This window comes from Leptonychotes weddellii, chromosome 10 (assembly GCF_054177405.1).
Source record: "Leptonychotes weddellii isolate Sample4059 chromosome 10, ASM5417740v2, whole genome shotgun sequence".
Classification (NCBI taxonomy): Eukaryota; Metazoa; Chordata; class Mammalia; order Carnivora; family Phocidae; genus Leptonychotes; species Leptonychotes weddellii.
The window spans coordinates 99,485,945-99,496,109 of NC_138378.1; positions in this window are offsets into that span (position 1 = coordinate 99,485,945).

Below are 10,165 nucleotides of genomic sequence, written 5' to 3' on the forward strand. Positions count from 1 at the left end.
CCGCCCCCACCCCCACACCCCGAAAAAGGTAGTGATTTCCTGACACTTCACTTGGGGCACAGTTAAAAGGGGTTTCAGTGTTACAGACCCAACCAAACTTACACAGGCCCCGGGCTTATGAAGCCAGAGTAACATAAATTACCTAGCTTTCTCCTCGAGAATTCAGCCTGCTTTAGCTAAAAATAGCTCTGGACCCGTAAGAAAATGATCAAGAATTGTCTCTGGGATTTGGCTTCCAGGAGAGGTAAGTTGTGATATCCAAATGGGCCCCCTGAGTTGCCATTCATCTTGTAGTTTTACACTGTCCTGTTCTAGTGTCTACCAACTTCACTCTTTCCTTCACACTTAAATGAAATGAGATGTAGAAGTTGATAAAATTAGTGCGATATTATGTTTCATTAGGAAGTCATAGGACAGCCAAAGCAATCGATGGTGAGCAGGGTAGCTATCTGTCCAGGGTTTTCTAGAACAGTGCCAGGCAGTTTAACATGTATCAGATGCTTCATTTTAAAACACGTTATTAGTAATCCTGGAATCAAACACACGGGGTGGGCTTAGTCCTGCACTTGGCATTCTCAGCCTCTACCAGTCCTGAACACTAGTGTTGAGACACAAGGGCGATACACACTGAGATCTCTCTTTTTCTCCTGGTAAACTCGGAAGGATGACCAGCAACACCCTTTCCTCTTTCCCTAACCATTTCCTGATAAGGTGCAGCTAACACCGCCTTTGAGGACAGCATGATAAAACGCAGTGTGGCCAGCCACCAGTTCCTAGGGACTCGGGGGTGGTGAGCGATCCCGCTGTCCGGGAGTCCTGCTGTGGGCCGGGAGGTGCACTCACCAGCAGGGGCAGCAGGAAATGTGGGAAAGCCCAGCGTAGGTGTAAAGGAGACACAGGCAGGAAATGGAGGCTGAGCAGTCCCGGCACAGAGCATAGACTGTCGTGTGAATACTCTTGCTTACAGTAGTTCTGTCGCTTACTGTACTGTGTATCTACAACTATTATTTATTACACTGTTGCGTAACACCTTTTTCTTTTACAATAGACTCTTGGGGCAGCAATCAGCTTGGAAAGATCAAAGCACGTGTTTAGGGGAAAATTAAAATATTAAAGTTGTAGATAAATGAATAACTTGCATAAAATGCCTCTTGATTCTACTGTGGGGATATCATCGTGAAAACCAGCAAACATAATTTTGCTGAAGAAACATCAGCTTTTACTTCAAATTGCGTTGCATACGTAGACTGTGCACAAAGATCACAATCTCACACAAGCAGCTGCACAGTTGTGTTTTCCTACACCCTGCGCAGCCGAGCTTTTATATGGACGCAGTGACCGTTCTTCTAAACTACTTTCCCTCACTTCCAATCCGGTGTTTCTTGTGCCCGACTGAACAATGAAGTATTAGCTGCTAATGAGTCGCCTTTAGCAGAAGTAGCGCTACGTGTAAACAGTGAATGACTCAAGCTCTCTATCAGGGTCGTCAGATACTTCAAATGAGAAATCTGTTAATTCTATTAATGGTTCATTTTTTTAAAAAACCTCATTCAGGGAATAAAATTAAACCTTTGATAAGTTCATTCTGTCCAAGGTGAAAAATCTGACATTCTGATGGCTATTATAAATCCAGTTTAAAAGTTCATCATTGGCGGCACCTGCCTTCAGCTCAGGTCATGATCCTGGAGTCCTGGGATCGAGCCCCGCATTGAGCTCCCTGCTCATGGGGGAGTCTGCTTCCCCATCTCGCTCTGCCTGCCGCTCCCCCTGCTTGTGCTCTCTCTCTCTCTCTCAAGTAAATAAATAAAATCTTTCAAAAAAAAAATTTTTTTAAAGTTCATCATTGGAGGGAAACTTTGTTTTTGAGGTGGTATATTTTGATGGCTAGAGAATCCTGGTAGAAACAGTATTCTTACTAACATAAGAACCTGTGGAGCAAAAATGTACTTGAACTGAGTAGTGGAACATATACAATTAGTACTTTTGTCCAAACAAGCTGTGGGGGTCTCTCAGGGGAAATGGAAGTAAGTTGTCAAACTTTACACAAAACACACACACAAAGCAACTGGATCACAAAATTACCCTTTTTGCCTACCAAATGACTCAGAATATCTGAGTCTTTATGATAAATGATTTTCTTAAAATCACCCTAAGTGTTTTACAACTTTGGGTTGCATTTTGTTCAAAATCATTTGGAAGTCTTCAAAGTATTGAGTAAATGGAGTTTCTTTCTTTCTTTTTATTTATTTTTTTTTTCTTTTTTTTTTTTTTAATTCAGCTTTTGAGCTTGAAGCTTTTGTAAAATTGCAATTATTGAAAACCAAGACAAACAAGCAGGACAAGTTACATAATTTGCGGGGCCTAGCGCAAAATGAAACTGCTTGTTAAAAAATTAAGAATTTTAGGGTGGCAACAGCAGAACTGTCAGCCAAGTGTAGAGCCCTTCTAAGCACTGGGTTCTGTGCGTTGGACAAGTCCCAAGCCCATGAAGCCAGCTCTGCAAACAGGAAGACATTGAAATATACTCTGCAAAAGTGGGGGGTAGGGCCAATGAGTGCTCTAATGAAGTATTTTGAAATTCTATAATTGTGCCCTAGATGATCTCAACCTGTGAGAAGAATATTTTGATGGAGCTCCTATTTTTATTTGGATAAATTTAAATTCTGTCCCAGAATAGAATGTAACTGAGAAGGCCTACAATTTTGAATCATCTAAACTTGGTGAACCATTCAAAAGAATCATACATAGAGACAATTTATTCAACAAGTTGTATTGTAAAAACATTTGTCAAAAAAAGGAACTCTGAATGAAGGCCAAAATTACCTGAGCAAATATTTGGACCAAGTTATTTACACTTCTCAATATTTAAAAAAATTAGAATTGAGAATAGCCTTTGTTTAGTAGGATTGCTCTTGTCCCTGTAAAGAGAGTATTTTCTCAATTAATATATTATGATCTATAGAGAAGTCAGTGTAAGTATCAGCAATTTCAAATTTTTTAAGCCCCAAATGCAAACAGTTTTGTAGAAAAAGTTAAAAATAATAAAACTATTTAAAAATGCATTCTTCAGGGATGCCTGGGTGGTTCAGTCCATTGAGCATCCGACTCTTGAGTTCAGCTCAGGTCATGATCTCAGGGTCGTGGGATCAAGCCCCACGTCAGGCTTGCGCTCAGTGCAGAGTCTGCTTGAGATTCTCTCTCCCTCTCTTTCTGCCCTTCCCCCCACTCAAGGGAGCTCTCAAATAAATAAATAAATAAATAAAGCTTTAAAAATACATTCTGTAAAAAAATGCCATGACAGATAAGCTAAGAAATGGACTAAAGTACATAAATATATAACAAGAATAATTAATCTGCTGAAAATTTTTTTAATGTTCAGATAAATATAGAGAAAATTTTCCAATTTGCTTTAATATACACAGATATATGTTCTTTCATTTCTTCAAAAGAATTTTATATTTGAAGAGTCCTGAACAGAACCATTCTATAGGTCTGCCAATGTAAGAAACCAATCTGTTGGTCAGTAAGTAAACTTTTCAGCAAGTTATCATTCAACTTATTTTTATGTCCCCCTTTGCTATTGAGGTATCTTGATTTGGTGACATATTACATCACTCCCCTAGTCGTGATGATCATGGCCACCACGTGTTAAGCCCTTGGGGTGAGCCAACACTTTGCGGGCATCAGCTCATCCAACCTATAAAACAAGCCTATGACGGGCAGTGTGGGATCAACACACTTAACTGCAGAGAAAACTGTGCCTTCAGGTGGTTTGGCCACTTCTCTGGGGTCGTGGAGCCGGGAAAAGATTTGAGCCCCCGCCTCCTCTGACTCCCAGACCGTGCATGTCCAGCCATCCGTTCGATGAGTTCACCACAGACTCTGATTTAAGAGGACCATTGCCCGGTAAGTCTCCAGGAAGGAACCCAGATCTCAGATGTAATTGTCCAAATGCGGCTGCCTCTAAACAGGACAAATTTAGCTCTTCCTGAAAATGTAACGAGATCCCCTTCACTGGCCTAACACAGAAAAGGAAACAGCTTTTCTCTGGAGTTATCAGGCCATTCATATATGCCTGGGTCTAATGTGGCTAACGGCAGTGAAAAACCCATGACTGTCTCCCCATCTGATGTCCCCTTCCTCAGAGCCGTAGGAACAGAACAGTATATGCTGTGAGGCGCTGCCCAGGCTCCCCAGCAGGGCCGAGGCTCACTGCTAGGTGACTGTTAACTGCTGAAGGCTCACAGCTGGGCCTGTCCCCAGGTCTTGCCCTCGGCTGAAGCCAACAGCCCAAGGTAACCCGTCCCTAAGAGCAGCCACCCGCGGTGACCGGTCCGTGCAGGGGTGCTCAGGCCTGGCCACCCCAGCTCTCTGTAGGATCATCCGGCACCTCGTGTTGCCCTCACGGTAATTCAACTTCTCCCTCTGTCCCCCCTTGTGTCCCAGCTAGCTCATTGGTGTCACCCCTTGAGCATTCCCTGTAAACTTCCCGCCCTCCGACCTCCATCTCCATCTTTCCGGGTCACCCGACCTGGGACACTGACCAGGGACAGGGCACCTGTGACCAATTTCATACACTTTGTGTCTAACCCATGCGGCACCTCTACCAAGTGGATGTTATTAGCTTCATTTTATAGGTGATAAAACCCAGGCTCAGAGATACGGTGTTCCTTGCCTATGATCACACAGCAAGTGAGCCCCAATTCAACATTTAGAGGCAGGGCTTCAACCTCAAATTGCACGCAATTTACTACATGCATGAACTATCCTGGACTCCCGTGGTTCCGATCCTATTTTTATGCAGGGTAAGTTTCATTAAAATAAAAACTGTATTTTAGAGATGAATGGAGAAACTCTATAAAGGGAGTATAAATAAATAAGAATAAGTAAGAGATGTTGTTTGGTTACTAGCACTGCACTGATGTCAGTCTCCTGGCTGGGATGACAGACTCTGGTTATATAAGGTGTTATCACTGGGGGACGCTGGGGGACAGGTACAGAGGAACATACGCACCTTACTATTTCTGCACCTTCTTGTGAGTCTAAAACTATTTTGAAATATGTTTAAAAATTTCTAAAGCAAAAAAAGAATGAGACATAAGAGATTCTGATGTCTTAAGAAAAACATTCCTCAAAGGGGAAGTTAAAAGGTATTTCAGGGGCACCTGGGTGGCTCAGTCATTAAGCGTCAGCCTTCGGCTCAGGCCATGATCCCAGGGTCCTGGGATCGAGCCCCACAGCGGGCTCCCTGCTTCGGGGGGAGCCTGCTTCTCCCTCTCCCACTCCCCCTGCTTGTGTTCCCTCTCTCGCCGTGTCTCTCCCTGTCAAATAAGTAAATAAAAATCTTTAAAAAAATAAATAAAAGGTATTTCAGAATAATTGCTAAAGAGTGATATTAATCAGCTCTCAATAAGAAGTTAATAAAAATACTTTCCTATGATCCACTGAGGGCTGAGAGAGACTTTTTCCCCTTTAAACTAACGATGTGAGATTAGGGTGGGCCCTAAGATTCTTTCCTAATTGGGGCTTCAAATAAAACAACCTGCTACACCATAAACCCTCTCCCCTTAAAATGTGGAAGGGAATGCTCTTATGACACCTCCTCTTTTCATGAGGAATTCTAGGCAGAAGCAAGGGTGTGACCACAGGGGTCCTGTAATGTTGACCTGTCCCTACAGTTCTCTCCAGCCCTCCAGGGGGGCAAGCCTCCCCATCTTCACCTGGCCTTAGTCTCCCACCATTAGAACCGAAATCCCTCCTGGACCCTAAACGAAGGGACCACCCAATCAGCAGCTGCTGTGTCCATAAGGCTGTGGTACATGGGGCAGTCGTCCTGGAAGTCAGCTCAGCTCCTCCCCAGTGAGCTCTGTCCAATACAGAGCAGCCTTGGGTGTGGGGAGTGAGGTACAGGATGAGACCTGGAGGGGAGGGAGCAGATGAGTGGGTTAAAACTCATGCTGGGAGTAGGATGGTTACAACCTAGAGAGGAGGAGGCACAGGGAAAGAGAGGCGCGAAAGATCATGGCCCAATCCCATTCATTAGTATCTCCTGTCATCTGTCTTTTTTTTTTTTTTTTTAAAGATTTCATTTATTTATTTGACAGAGAGAGACAGCCAGAGAGAGAACACAAGCAGGGTAAGTGGGAGAGAGAGAAGCAGGCTTCCCGCCGAGCAGGGAGCCCGAGGCGGGGCTCAATCTCAGGACCCTGGGATCATGACCTGAGCCGAAGGCAGACGCCCAACGACTGAGCCACCCAGGCAACCCTCTCCTATCATCTCTTGAGAAGAGCCTTTAAGTCATGGGGAGCTGTTTCGCTCATGGTGGCATTTCCATGTTTTCTGAACTTCTAATTTTTACTTGAAAGGCCAAATCTTATCTTTGGCAACAAGTACTGACAGTTGTTTTCTTTGATATGGCAAGCTCTCTTAATTCATTTTCAAGAAAATTTCTGCCAGCTACCCAAGTCTGCATAACCACCAGACATCTGTCACTTGCTCCTTCAAGTAAGAACGGTGCTCCGTGGACCAAGCAGCTCATTCAGCTCGCAGTGTGTGTGCACCAGGGCCCTCCCTGGAGACAGCCTTCCTGCTCTCGTGCACTCAAGAAGTGCCTCATGTGAACTTCCCATCCGGTCACACAGAAATTTTAAAATACAGGCCTACATAGGTCACAAATTAACAACTTTTACTGCCTAATCCAAGGCGTTCTTAAGTGAACCTGGCTTTTTTATGAGTACGTGATGATGAAGACTCCAGTGTCTAGTCCTACAGTTTGGTGTTAGTGCCTTGACCCATCTGACCTATTTCACTCAGCGTGATACCTTCGAGGTTCATCCATATTGTCACAAATGGCAAGTTTTCCTTAGGTTGTTTCCATATCTTGGCTGTTATCAATAATGCTGCAATGAACAGAGGAGTGCAGGTATCTTTTCGAGTTAGTATTTTTGTTCTCTTCAAATAAATACCAAAAGTGGATTTGCTGGATCATGTGGTAGTTCTATTTTTAATTTTTTGAGAAACTTCCATACTGTTTTCCATAGTGGCTGCACCGATTTACATTCTCACCAGCAGTGCACGAGGGTTCCCTTTACTCCACGTTCTCGCCAACACATGTTGTTTTTTGTCCTGTTGATACTAGCCATTCAAACAGGTGGTAGGTGATAGCTCATTGTGGTTTTGATTTGCATTTCCCTGATGATGAGTGATGTTGAGCATCTTTTCACGTGTCTGTTAGCCATCTGCATGTCTTTTTTGGAAAAATGTCTGTTCAGATATTCTGCCCATGTTCTAATTAAAGTGTTTATTTTTCTGCTACTGAGTTGTAAGTTCTTCATATACTTGGAATACTAGTCCCTTATCAGATATACGATTTGCAAATATTTCCTCCTATTCAGTAGGTTACCTTTACATTTTGTTGATGATGCTATTATTATTATCTCCTTTTAAAGATGAAGAAACTAGGACTGAAAATGAAGACATTAAATAACTTACACCAGATACCACAGCTAGTCAGTGACACAGCCAGGACCAAGCACAGAGGGCCTGACTTCTGAATCTGCTCTGATGGACTAGTTCCCATGAGGAAGAGAGATACTATCTGCTTCCAGTTTGGGAAATCCCAATTGGCCCACCTCAGTCACATGCCCACCTCCACTGGTCTCAGAGACCAGCCCATTTAGGGGACACATGCCCACCTCCACTGGGGATGGCTCCAATCATAAAGGACCACACAATGATACTAGACAGCATGAGAATGAATGATCTACGACAATACTCAACAATATGGATGACGGGTCTTCCTAACATAATCTTGGACAAAGGCAGACCCCAAGAGCATATTCTATATGGTTCCATTTACATAAAGTTCAAAAACAAGCAAAATAATTATGTGCTGTTATGAGCCAGGGTTGTGTTCACCATTCTGGGGGTAGTTAGTGACCAAAGATAGGGGGAGGGGCAGGGGAGGGTGGTAACATTCTGTTTCTTGATTGGTCACACTTTATAACAGTTCATTAAGCCAGACGCTTGTGCACTTTTCTGCAAGAATATTTTTCACACGATCTTAGCCAAAAGGCCGAGAAGCGATTCTGCAAGAATATTTTTCACTTTTATTAACTTTTAAATTTTTATTAAGTCTTTTGTGTAAAAAAAAAAAAAATGAAAACTAGGACAAAAGATCCACAAAAGAGTTTTATTTTACCAGAGTGGCAAATGGACCTCTCAGATTGAATAAAGGATTTATGTCCCACATCCTAATGGATAGCTGCAATAATACTGAAAACCCAAGGATGAAGGGGCATCGTGTTTCAAATGGTCTTAATGAACATTTGTTCAAGTTTCACTCATTAGCATTAGAAAGCAAAAGGAAGGGTCCAGAACACAGAAGCGCCCTGTGCATGCGCCAGCTTTTTCCAATGAGGCCGCCGGGGAGGGCTGCGTGCTCCACCCACCCGACGCCACCTTGGGGATGGGTGGGCACTTGGCAGGGCGGGCAGAAGGGGCAGAGCACCATGCCTTCCTGTCGCTGGAACATTCCCGGGAGCTTTGCTGTACTTTATCGGTTATAGATGGCTTCTCGACCTTTTAAACCCATGCCCCCTTCTTTTTTTTTTTTTAAAGATTTTATTCATTTATTTGACAGAGAGAGACACAGCGAAAGAGGGAACACAAGCAGGGGGAGTGGGAGAGGGAGAAGCAGGCTTCCCGCAGAGCAGAGAGCCCGATGCGGGGCTCGATCCCAGGACCCTGGGATCATGACCTGAGCCGAAGGCAGACGCTTAACGACTGAGCCACTCAGGCGCACCCCCATGCCCCCTTCTTTAAGAGATGTAAATATCTCACACTTTCCTTTCATGTTATTTGAAATTTCAAAATTAATTAAATATTATGACCAAAAGCCAAGCCAAGCCACAGGACAAAGGGCTGCTTTGTTTCCAGGCGGCCTGTGCAGACCCCACGAAGCCCCAGAGCGTGGGTTCCGCCCCTCCCCCCCCCTCCCCTTGCCCCTTGAGAAGCCTCGGTTTATAAATTACAAGCCTTTTCATTTCCTCCAAGGTTTTTGATGAGAGATTTGGGGATGCGGCCACCAGGTGGACGCTGCACTCAGTATTTACAAGCTCGTGGTGCGGCTTCCCGGAGGGATGAGGGACTAAGAAGCAGAGGTACCTGCTCTGCTTCTAATAAAACCCACAAGTCCTTACTTGTTAAATAAGCATCATTTAATAGCAATAGCTAATATTTATTGGGTGCTTCCCATGTGCCACACACAGTGCAAGGTGTCCCCCGCCCCAGGGGTTGCATCACTCCATTCTTACCACAGCCCCCAGGGAGGGGGCATCAGTATCTCTGCTTTGTGGCTGAGGAAACCTAGACTTTGAGTGATCCTGGGCCTGCCCAAGGAAGAGGAGGATCTGGAATATGGGTCCCAGTTGGGCTGGCCCCAAGGTGCATGCCCCTGATCAGTAGGCCATGAACTATTTGGTAGAGCTGGGATTCAGCCCTTGCTGTTCCTACAATTATGAGAGTAATGGGTGATTGCTTGGACCCAACTTCTGATCAATGGGTGAGATCAATGGGTGAAAAGGATGCCAAGGAACCCCCAACCAGAAGGAACCACTATGAGGGGAGGTGGTACCAGCTGAGTGACCTCTGACCCCAGTTCTGTGCCGGGACCTTGATTGTCCAGGGATGACCTATGACGGGGACTCATATAGTAGGGCCTCTGAGCAGTGCATTAATGACCCACGAGGGTGCCAACCAAATGGGGACTGAGACCCAGTCCTGGAGGGGGAGCCACCTGCTGTCCCTTCCCCTCCAAGCCTGAGAAGCTGCTCCTGTCCACCAGAGCCTCAGAGCCATGCCACGGAAAGCCATGGGCTTCTGTAAAAATCCCATGTGACAGTGAGACTGATCCACCAGCTCCTGCAGGGGCTGAAACCCAGGATGATGCTCTGGCCACAGACAACACTGGGCATGGGCGGTGCAGGGGGACCTCGAGCCCCGGCCTTCTCCAGGCCCACTGGGTCTGGCTGGAGCTCTGGCTTCAGAGGTGATACTAGGAGGCTGTCCCAGGAAAGGAAATGAGGATGTAAAGGTGGCTCAAGTCAGTAGATGGTGGTTGCGAATCCTACCACTTTGCTTATTAAGAGAAATAGAACTTCTTGGT